At 31.2% G+C, this 12,394-nt stretch overlaps 3 long non-coding RNA genes across 3 annotated transcripts; all 3 read right to left on the bottom strand.

Annotated features, from left to right (window-relative positions):
* Positions 1 to 1,728: 1,728 nt before the first annotated feature.
* Positions 1,729 to 2,104, bottom strand: LOC111682573. Its single transcript, XR_002762671.2, has 2 exons — positions 1,934 to 2,104; positions 1,729 to 1,856 (listed from the first exon to the last, which is right to left on the bottom strand). It is a non-coding gene; the product is annotated as an uncharacterized LOC111682573 (long non-coding RNA).
* Positions 2,105 to 5,697: 3,593 nt separating this feature from the next.
* LOC124420346 lies at positions 5,698 to 6,222 on the bottom strand. Its single transcript, XR_006941135.1, has 2 exons — positions 5,914 to 6,222; positions 5,698 to 5,853 (listed from the first exon to the last, which is right to left on the bottom strand). It is a non-coding gene; the product is annotated as an uncharacterized LOC124420346 (long non-coding RNA).
* Positions 6,223 to 8,195: 1,973 nt separating this feature from the next.
* LOC111682570 lies at positions 8,196 to 8,536 on the bottom strand. The gene is made up of 2 exons (XR_002762668.2): positions 8,402 to 8,536; positions 8,196 to 8,325 (listed from the first exon to the last, which is right to left on the bottom strand). It is a non-coding gene; the product is annotated as an uncharacterized LOC111682570 (long non-coding RNA).
* Between the last annotated feature and the right edge of the window lie 3,858 nt (positions 8,537 to 12,394).

Genomic DNA, 12,394 nt, shown 5'->3' on the forward strand with positions numbered 1-12,394 from the left:
AAACATTTTCTCTAAAAGGGGATATGACTCTAGAAACTTGGTAATTTGGGACCAAGGTTAAATAAATATGTTGAAATCTATTTTCAGAATATCCTAGATATTTGAGAAGTCCAAATCTTAAGTAATTCTATAGGACATGTTATCGCGGACACATTACGTTAATTGTCTTTTCTTTTAGCAACTATATGAGATAATAATGATATATCTCTCTCATTCGGGAGCTTATATTAGAAAAGAAACGTTAACATTTACATGATTTAATCCTGATTTTGTCAAATTATCTAATGTTCTTAAATTAAATCTTATCTTGTAATAGTCATCCGACTTTTTATCTGATGGAGTCTTTTTGCATGACCTCAATTATGGTCCTCCAATTTTCATACTTTAGTGTCCTCTTAGGGGCTACTAACAAGACACTCACTCAATGTGAGAGATACAGCCACACCTGGTGTGTGATTTCTAACTTGTCTCTTGACAAGTTAGTAATAACATTCTAGCTTTTAGTATTTGACTGGACTTTGTGTCTCGGTTGCCACATTAGTTGCATATTCAGTTCCCAAAATTAGGTGGAGTACGTTTTTTGAGTTATAACTTGATAACTCAAAAAACGTACGTTTTTAAACAATGAGTCTTTTGTATGCTGACAACTCCGAGTTCCTACTAGAAATTCGGTACCAGAGTACCAATTAACTAATAGGGTAACAAATTTTTACATTGACGGCTCCAAGAGGAGTGGAAAAGTTGTTTGTGGTTTTTGCATTGAAAGATTTGAAATCAAATAGTATATGCCTGTAGTGTTTTACTACAGGCAATGACGGACAGCAAAGTTGCAATCAGAAATCTAGCGGGTGTCTTCACGATATCTAGGTTAACCGAAGATTGCCGGATATCTCTGGAAAATGGGTTCCTGGACATAGTAATTGTCAGGGAAACTGTATAGCTGACGAACTTGCCACAAATGATACAATAAGAGGGAAAGACGAAATAAATACATTAACTAGTAAACTGTAGGTCTCAGGTTCAGGCTGAACTATATAAAATGGACTGTTTTGCCTCTATACAATACACCCAGGTCAAGTTCAGTATTAAGATTTCGCAGGGAATAAATTATAATGCTGTTATTAATCATAACGGAACACTGTACAATTGGCTATCACGCCAGGGTAATGGATCTCGAATATAACAACTACTGTATGAGTTATAATAATAATGAGGAGAAGGAGGAAAACAATACCTCAACACCTCCGCTATTTCCCATTATTCAATTAAAGTAGGGAACACTATTTCGGCTTTGCTCTATCGTGTTTAGATGAGTTATTTGGGAAAGGTCTTAAAAAAGGTGCCACTATTACTATAGTGCTGGAGTATTATAAGCCAGTTAAAAAGGTTAATTCTCAACGATCCCGTTCTCAACGATATAGTAATTTTCTGAGGGTGATTTTATATGGACGTCAATTATGGTCCGAAAATATTTATGATTTTTTAATCTTTATTCTGGGGGATGACTTGTATGGGGACTAGGTGAAATCGTAGACCGTTAGTGCTTATTTTCCATACAAAGCACATCGCTCTCTCGTGTGCTCTCTATCGTGCTTTCGAACGGACATGCCGTAGAATTTATTAATGTTGCAGCATACCTACATATGCACAAGTATGTTTATATATTTTTGTGGACCTGCGAGCAATATTTTGATATATTATTAATTAAAGAAATTGTATAGCTGTATGTCTGTTTAATAATAAATCATTTTATTTACTCATCAAAAATTTTTATAAAATTTCTATTAACACAAAAATTTTAATTACTTTCCTCCTTGACTAAAATGGCCAGTGTTAAGAACACCTTGGGCGTTATACTGAAAATAAATTTATAAGAGATAGATGGATAGTTTATTAGGAAATACATTAAAAAAAGTATAAAATATAAACTTACATTATCCGGAGCGGCCATTGCACTGGCAACAATGCAAGCAACTAAGAGGATTGATTTAATTAGTTTCATATTTTTTCACGATCGGATAACTTGTTGCCGTTAAGAAATCTATTGAAATACTAATTAATATTTAATCTTTTTATACCTTTTTTAATCCGTACTTTATTAATTGTGGTCGTGGGTATTTGTTATTAAAAAATTATAAATAAATCTAGCTAAACCCAGAGTACTTTGCTACTCTAAAAGGAATATAAATAGTTTTCCAGATTTACAATATATTACATATAAGGGATGTCACGCAAATTATTGCAGGTTCGCCCATTTCTATCTATTTTCAATTTGTATTTATCTATGAAAAATATGAACAATCTAATAGTTTCCAAGATATATGAAATTTTGTATTTAATTTATGTAAGTGCGTGGCACGCCCACATACATATAACCTCTTCCAGACATACAGGAATATGCTGTGAAAACTTTAAAAAGTCCGCCCGTTATTCTCTAAATGTTCATATGAATGTTCTTTATTATGAATTTGAAGATTTTAGCTCTAAAAGTATCTCAGATATACCAATTTTTCTGTCGAATTTATATGGGGATTCACTGTCCGCCCTTTTTCCTCCAAAATGACAGATATATATTAAAGTTCTTCTTAAAGAATCTTGTTCTATTAGTTTCTCAGATAAAATAAATTTTTTAAAGTTACTCGTGCCATTTTTAAGATTCTAACTGTAACAGTTTCCAAGATAAACAAATTTTTGAATTTAATTTATATGAAAGGTGCCACGCCCCGTCTTGCTAATCCACCTACTTTTTGTCTTAAATAATCATATTGACACCAACGTTGCTCCCACAAAATTTGAGGATTCTAACTCTTATATTATTTCAAATATAGGGATTTATTATTTCCTTAATATGGGCGTGGCTGGATAAAATTCTCTTTTCGATAGTTTCAAACATATATAGATAAAAAATTTATTTTATAAAAGAGTCTTAATATGGGGGATAGGGTCAAATATGAAATTATACTTATAAAACTTGGTATATGTTATTTTCTTACATGCGACTTTTTTACGGGGACAAGAGGGCTGTTATCTGTAATACCATTACAAAGTTACCATGGACAGGTAGACTGACGGACATAGCTTAATCAATTAGTATACTTAAAGGTAGTTATAGAAACAATATTTTAATGCATTACAAACATCTGTCCGAACACATAATATCCTCCTCATATTGTAGTGTAGTAAATAAATATTATTTTTTATACCCTACACCACTATAGTGGGGAGGGTATTATACGTTTGTGCTGATGTTTGTAACATACAGAATCATTTTTTGAGTCGATTAAGACATGTCCGTCCGTCCATCCGTCCGTCCGTCCGTCTGTCCGGCTGGCTGGCTGGCTGTCCATGTAAACCTTGTGCGCAAGGTACAGGCCGCAATTTTCAAGATAATTTGATGAAATTTGGACCAAGCATGTTTTTTGGCACAAGCCTATTGAAAATGGTTGAAATCGGTCCATTATTTCACCTAGCCCCCATACAACCGTACCACCCGATTTGAACTCTTTATGCTATAATTACGTCAAATATTCTGCTATCTCTCTAAAAATTGGCACAAATAAGTTTTATATAAGTATAAATGATACTGCAGATTTTCGTAAGGATCGGCCTATATTTGACCCTAGCCCCCATACAAACCCCCCTTCAAAAAATGACTTTAACGTCTAAAATTGACTTGTAACCATTTGTATCGCAATGAAACTCAACAAAACTAACTGTTATTTAGAAATATATCCTTTTCCCAAATTTACCGAGGATCGGCCCATATTTGATGGGCTTAAATATTTTGGAATTATGGTAATATTCAACAGTTTCTTTACAAAAAATAAAAATTTTATAAAAGTAAAAATTGTAAAAATATACTCATGGTGTAGGGTATCATATGGTCGGCCATGCCCGACTATACTTTTCTACTTGTTTTAAACTGAATCATGATTTCCCAGTATTTTAAGACTTTGACCACAAATATGTAAAAATAACAGTTAATATTATAGAATCTAAAAGTGAATAATGATTTTCTATAAACAGCATAATTTTAATTATTTAGAATGGAATTAAAATTATGGGCGTGTTACTTCCTACTTAACTGATTGTTATTATTAAATATTTTTAAAAAATAAACTTATAAACAAATTTAAATTGTTAAAAAAAGAAACTGAAACATTATGGTATTTTGTTACAAATTATACTGATATCAGATGACTATTTCAAAAAGTAAATTGTTATTATATATTCTGAGTCCTTATAGGTTCTAAGATGATCTAGCCATTCGCCCGTCCGCCTGTTCCTGCTGAAAACTTCCTAAAAAAAAAACAGTTATAATAACAAAATTTAAAGTAAACCGAAACCTCTCTACTATATTCAATGAGAAACGGTCCATAATTTACCCGGAACTTTACATTAGATTTCAAACATCATTCTGACCGATAAGTCTTACGTCTTTCTTACTCAAAACTATGGAACGGATAGTCAATAGTATTGTTAAAAGCAGTGTACTGGACAAAGACCTCAAATACAAGCAGCGGTTTAAACGATCGTTTTAAACCGTATTTAACGAAGTTGTCCATTATATAGGTAAATCCTTCGAAAGCAAACAGTATACACTGGTGGTATAACTCGAAGACGCCTTTAATAACGTGTGCACTGATATTCTTATTCAATGCTTAGACTAGTTTTGTATTGAGTGGGTGCTCGGTAAGTGGATCAACTACATGCTAAGGAACAAATGTATAGGCTGCGAAGAGTACGATTTAACGATTAGCAAAAGACTGATTCGTAAACCGCAGGATGGCGTTTATCTAGATTATCGCGATTAATGGCCTCTTAAGGAACCTAACCGAGAAAAGACATAGAACTGTCTGCTATGCAGAAAATGTCGTAATATTTCTATTGGGAAAGGATTCAAATTGCTTGTGTTGAAGAACTAAAGAATATCTAAATACGACCTTGAGCAGGACCTAATGTTAACCTGCGAAGATGGAAATTTATCTTTTCACAAGAAAGCCAAATATTTCTAAATATACTGAAACCTGCAAGAGAAGATGCTAATGGCAGACAGAGTTAAGTACGTTGGTGTAATCCTTGAACAAAAATTAGGACACCACATAAAGGAAAGGATTAACAAGGCACATAAGTGCTGGGCACTTTATAGGAGAACGATAAGCAAGAAATGGGGCATTAGGGGCCATGAGTACTACGTCAACCTGTAGCAATCAGTTGCTACACGGAAACAGAAATATATTACCATTCATCAGCTAGTTATGAACTTAAAAGCCCTATTTGGCGGGTTCAGTTGTATGGGGCCTAGGTAAAATAATGGATGTTAACTGTTTTCAATATGCTTTGTCGATCTTCTATGGTGATCATGTGCCAAATTTCATTGAATTATCTCCAAAATTGCGACCTGTAGTTTGATTACAAGGTTTACATGGACGGACAGATGAACGGACATAGCTTAATCGACACAGAAAATGATTCAGAGCCGATTGTTCTACTTTAAGGTGGGTATAGGACCAATATAATTGTGCGTTACAAACATCAGCACAAACCCAAAATATCCTCCCCACTAATGTGGTGTAGGGTATAATGAAGTGAAGAGATTTACAAAATCACAATTATTTTTGTATTATATTTTTGGCTTCACCAGACTATAATTTCTTACTTATATAAATATTAGGATTTAATAAAACAATGTAGATATATATTTATATAGAATTAACTTTTGTTATTTGCTCATTACAAACTAAATAAAATTTGTTTTTTTTTTATTTCGAACAATTAAATAAATTTATAAATAAATTAATGATTCCTTCCTTGAGAAAAATAACCGGAGTTTACAACGTTTTGTGCATTATACTGAAAATACGTATTATTAATTAAAAGTCACATGTAAAAGTAATCGTTTTATGAACTTACATTATTTGGAATTGCCATTGTACTGGCAGCAATGCAAGCGATTACAAGGAACAAATTAATTAATTTCATGTTTGACGAAAGAATGACTTTATTCTGTTATTAAACTAATTGGAATACTGTTAACTATTTATATTTTTTGCATTGTTTTTATATATTACTTTTAACCCTACATCTTACGTGATTTATTGGTAGATATTATGCGTTTGTTTTTACGTTAGTTTTATTCAAATATTGAGATTGTAAATAAATTCCCAGGAATTATATATCGATCTGTTTTGTCACTAGATTTCTAACAGCGATTGATAAAAACATCTTATTTGTACATTTTATTAAAGGTGGGATCTCTATTGTCTTTGGATATTTCTTCATAAATAGATATGTACATATATGTATGTGTATATTATTATATAGCAGGTACTGCAGACTTTTTATTATAACATTCTATACATGTATATGTAGGTAATACTATTTAAATAGGGAAATTTCCATATGAATAATAGAGATTTATAATTATTTGTTTTCATTTTTTTTTATACGATTTGACCACAAATATGGATGATTAACGGTTAATTTTATAGAATTACTTGCTATAATCATAAAAAATATAAAAAAAAAAAACTTTTTCATATAAATCTGTATGCAAAGATTCCTCTCTAATTTTTTGCTAATACGCAAAATATATCAAAACCCTAATTTTCTGTGTAGGAACAAAAATCTACCATAAAAATATCCTCCCCTAAAAACATTATTCAATTAAAGGATCCATACACCCATAATTTTAGCAAGTGTGCAGACTTGCAATTAATAGGGGAGTAGAAGTGCACTCGAACTGAACTAGAACTGAACTACAAGTGAACTAGAACTAAACTAGAACTGAACTAGAACTGAACTAGAACTGAACTAGAACTGAACTAGAACTGAACTAGAACTGAACTAGAACTGAATTAGAACTGAACTAGAACTGAACTAGAACTGAACTAGAACTGAACTAGAACTGAACTAAAACTGAACTAGAACTGAACTAGAACTGAACTAGAACTGAACTAGAACTGAACTAGAACTGAACTAGAACTGAACTAGAACTGAACTAGAACTGAACTAGAACTGAACTAGAACTGAACTAGAACTGAACTAGAACTGAACTAGAACTGAACTAGAGGTGAACTAGAACTGAACTAGAAATGAACTAGAACTAGAACTGAACTAGAACTGAACTAGAACTGAACTAGAACTGAACTAGAACTGAACTAGAACTGAACTAGAACTGAACTAGAACTGAACTAGAACTGAACTAGAACTGAACTAGAACTGAACTAGAACTGAACTAGAACTGAACTAGAACTGAACTAGAACTGAACTAAACTGAACTAGAACTGAACTAGAACTGAACTAGAACTGAACTAGAACTGAACTAGAACTGAACTAGAACTGAACTAGAACTGAACTAGAACTGAACTAGAACTGAACTAGAACTGAACTAGAACTGAACTAGAACTGAACTAGAACTGAACTAGAACTGAACTAGAACTGAACTAGAACTGAACTAGAACTGAACTAGAACTGAACTAGAACTGAACTAGAACTGAACTAGAACTGAACTAGAACTGAACTAGAACTGAACTAGAACTGAACTAGAACTGAACTAGAACTGAACTAGAACTGAACTAGAACTGAACTAGAACTGAACTAGAACTGAACTAGAACTGAACTAGAACTGAACTAGAACTGAACTAGAACTGAACTAGAACTGAACTAGAACTGAACTAGAACTGAACTAGAACTGAACTAGAACTGAACTAGAACTGAACTAGAACTGAACTAGAACTGAACTAGAACTGAACTAGAACTGAACTAGAACTGAACTAGAACTGAACTAGAACTGAACTAGAACTGAACTAGAAACTGAACTAGAACTGAACTAGAACTGAACTAGAACTGAACTAGAACTGAACTAGAACTGAACTAGAACTGAACTAGAACTGAACTAGAACTGAACTAGAACTGAACTAGAACTGAACTAGAACTGAACTAGAACTGAACTAGAACTGAACTAGAACTGAACTAGAACTGAACTAGAACTGAACTAGAACTGAACTAGAACTGAACTAGAACTGAACTAGAACTGAACTAGAATTGAACTAGAACTGAACTAGAACTGAACTAGAACTGAACTAGAACTGAACTAGAACTGAACTAGAACTGAATTAGAACAAAACTAGAACTGAACTAGGATCTTATCTGATAACAATGACCAATAATAGGCCAAATCGAAAAATGATTTATTCAGAAGTTTTTAAATTTTATTAAATGTTTTTCTTTTGTATATATCAGCTACATCAATGCTAAAAATAAACATTACTTTTTACTTCCTTGGAAAAAATATCCAGAATTAAAAACGCCTTGAGTATTAGCCTGGAAATATTACAAATTTATTTAAAAATTATATTAAGTAGAAAACATTTGTATGTTTGTATATATTTCAACTTACATTTCCTGGAGCAGCCATTGCACCGGCAGCAATGCAAGCGACTATTAAGAACAAATTAATTAGTTTCATATTTATTTAACAAACGAAAGACTTTATTCCGTTATAGAACTTATTGTATTAAATATTTTTCTTTTTTACATCATTTTTATATATTCTTTTTTACCCTATACTTATATTAAGGCAATGATAGATATTATAAGTTTGACCTAACTTGCATTGAAAAGTAATGAGTTGAAAAGTTAATAAAATATCTTTTCACTACTTCTTCATTAGTATTCAAATACATTTGTTTTAACACGATGATGACATTGTAGGCAATTACTTCCACACTGGCTTACAAATAGTGAGTTAAAGAAGTACTTGCAATTTCTCTAACAAAGTTGTTGTTGAGTAAGCTTTTTTGTTTCTTAATAATAAAAAAAGCCAAAAGTCAAAATGAAATGTTATTTAAAGAAAGTCAATAAAAGGGTACTTCTTAGTAATGCAAATAGTAAGTAGTTGTCATTAAAAAGTATGTTATTGAGTAAGCAAATTTTTGCTTTTTACATACATGTGTACTCATACACTTCTATGTGTACAGTACAACATTTTCGTTATTGCAGACTTTACCATGTAACATAGGTGTAATATAGGTTATACCAAATAAAACTCGAGAAATTTCTATATGAATCATAAAATAATTGACCACAAATATGCATTAAAAACCGTGAGTTGTATGGATTTAAAAAACTATGGATTTTACTAATGCTTAATTATACTTAATTTTCTATAGAATTATACATATTATAATACATTTTAATTGAAAGTTTTCTTTTGAATTAATGTTTCTCCGATATTCGATTTTTTTCTGATTAATTCATATGGGGACTCGCAGTCTGCCCTCTCTGTTCCAAAATGTTCAGATATATAATATGCTTGCAAAAGTTTAAGAATCATTTTCTATTAGTATTCAGATAAACGAAATTTTTTATTTAATTCATATGGGATGTGCAAAATCACACCCCCCCCTTAGATAGTCCGCTCTTATTCTCTAAATGTTCACATAAATGTCAAAGTTCTTCAATTAAAATTTGCAGATTTGCTCTAATAGTTTGTCAGATATACGAATTTTTATATTTTAATCATATGGCTGCACAATCCCCCCATGATGAAAGTCTCCTCCTTTTTCTACAAAATGTTCAGATGAATATTAAAGTTCTTGGTGCAAAATTCAAAGAATTTAGTTTAATTACACAGTGCAACACGAAAAAATAACCATATACGAACACCACTATATTATAAAAGACCAAAAATAAGAAGACCCGTGTCTTCCACTTGTGTCATGTTGTAGGTCCCCAAAGGTTTGAAGCATCGGTGTCATTTTTGGAAAAAAGTGATAATTTTCTCAGGCTCATATCTTACAAACCGTTTGGAGTTTTGATCTAATCTCTGAGAGAATGCTCTTATAACAAAGAACCAAAATTGTAATTTTTAAATTAAATTTTTAAATTTTTTTTCCAAACCGTTAAATTAAAAAATCACTTAGTGATGCTTTTGAAGTGGTGCCAAATGTTATTCTTTTGGAAGTACTTTGTTTTTGTGGGGTGTTAAAAAAAGACTCAGTTTTGCATTTTTGATGAAATCCCAAAGATTTGGGGTTGCGGTGCCGAAAAGTAATCATTTTATAATCAGAATCGTATTATACAAACCGTTCATAATTAAGATTTTGGAATTTGCTGTATTTTTAATGCAAAAATTGGTTTGCAATTTACATTTATTCTCTAAGGCAAAGTTGTAGCTCTTGTCATAATGAATTGTAAACATATAAAATAAAATAACTTTATCTTCAAGATAAAAAATCGTAGAAAGTTTAAAAAAAATTATATATATTTTTTTATTTTCAAATTCTTCTCTAAATTAGGCGTATACTTATTATTTGTAACATCAATAAATCATAAACACGTATTCGTACAGGCGTCCTTAATAAGAGTAGTTCAATTTTACCCCCGGATTCATAAAGATATTAAACGCTTATTTTAGGTTTATTACACACATTTTCCATACAAAATTCCTAAGCGTTTCAACTTCAAAAAAAAAAAAAAAAATAATAACTTCTAAAGTGCATGGGCAAAACTAGGAGAAATTGATCCGTGTTAAGTAATATTTTCATGTCTTAAAAATTACAATAGAGACGTTATGAGACGATCTTTCCATGACCATCAATATATGTTATAAATACGATATGGCCCGACAAAGAAAAGGCATATGTCGAACAAGTTCTTTACGAAGAAAAATCTATATATTTCTATTAGAATCGGTCCGTACTTGACCTTACCCCATATACAGTGGTCGACAAAGCAATGGAAACTTTTTCTGAAATGGTTGAAATTCTAAAATTAATAATAAATTAATTAATTAAATTATTAATTAATTATTAATTAATTAAGTTCAAAAAAAGGAAAACCAAATAACTATTATTTACTTTTATGCTACTGACAAAACATTGGAATCTTTTGAACTTTTACAGAATAGAAGACTCTTACTAAAAAAATATGTTGTTTACTGTTATTTCAAGGTATTCTTCATTTTGAGAATTTTGTATTTTTATACCATTCACCTTCGTGAAAAGTACATATATTCGGGGACCTTATAGATAGCTGAGTCGATTAAGCCATGTCCGTCTGTCTGTCTGTATGTTTGTTGAAATGAGTTTTTAGAGGACCCCAGATATCGGCGAGATCCGAATCTTCTGTTAGACATGCTTTCGGGAAGATCGCTATTTAAAATCAGCAAAATCGGTCCATAAATAACGGAGATATGAGCAAAAATCCAAGACAACTTTTGAAAATTTTATCAAAAATTGAGTTCTTTATTCATGCTCAAACAGAAATTGCAAAAAACAAAAACAAAATACGCAATCATAGGTAAATTTTGTTATTGTACTCTTGTTTATAAAAACAAGGCAGAGCCTGAGCAGCAGAGCAAGAGTAGCAGAACGAGAGCAGCACTAGTGTGTTGTTATTGGCTAGAAACGTGAAAATAAGTATGTGGAGCCTGGCTTAAGTTAGGAACCATAAAAGGGAACTTTTTGGTACTTTTTTTGTTTTTTAAAGGTACTTTTGGAATTTTTTGAACCTAAAAATATGAAATTAAATATGTAGATAGAGCCCGGATTAGATCAGAACACATAAAAGAGAACTTTTTGGTACTTTTTTGTTCTACAAAAGGTACTTTTTGAATTTTCTGTAATACTAAACCTGGAAACATGAAATTTAGCATGTAGGTCAGACTAGGTCAGAACCTATAAAAAGGGACTTTTTGGCACTTTTTCGTTCTACAAAAGGTACTTTTTGGAATTTCTATAATATAGAACCTAGAAACATTAAATTAAGTATGTAGAGTCCGGATTAGACGAGAACACATCAAAGGGGATTTTTTGGTACTTTTTCGTTCTACAAAAGGTACCTTTTGAATTTTCTATAATATGGAACCTATATTCTGCACAGACGAATATAAAACTCTTACTTGTTTTTTTTTTTAATTTTTTCCAAAATTAATTTTTTTTATCTCATTAAAATGGTTAAATTTCCGATTCAAAAAAACAAAATAAGAAACGATTTTAATACTTCTTTTAATATTTTACCTAATATTTGTTGATCTGTGATTAATATTTAATAAATAAATCAACACTTTCAAAAATATTAAAAATTTTGATAAGAAAGATACAGTGAAGACTCAAAATATGGGTTAAAGACCTTATAAAACTGCTCTAATACAGGATTATTTATTTATTATTCTAGGATAGTTGTCAATAAAAAGTTCGAAATACGTACTCCTATTGTTAATCACATGGGAAATGAGGCTGGCCTTGGTTGTAGTCGCCCTGTGGGAAAACGTCTTAGTTTTAGAAAGAATCGTTCTATTCGTCTACTCATTGTCAAAGATAACATAAACAGGTTGAATTAATATGAAATAATATCCCTTTTATGGACGTGTCCAAAATTTAGTAAGAAC

This window comes from Lucilia cuprina, chromosome 5 (genome assembly GCF_022045245.1).
Source record: "Lucilia cuprina isolate Lc7/37 chromosome 5, ASM2204524v1, whole genome shotgun sequence".
NCBI classification, from domain to species: domain Eukaryota; kingdom Metazoa; phylum Arthropoda; class Insecta; order Diptera; family Calliphoridae; genus Lucilia; species Lucilia cuprina.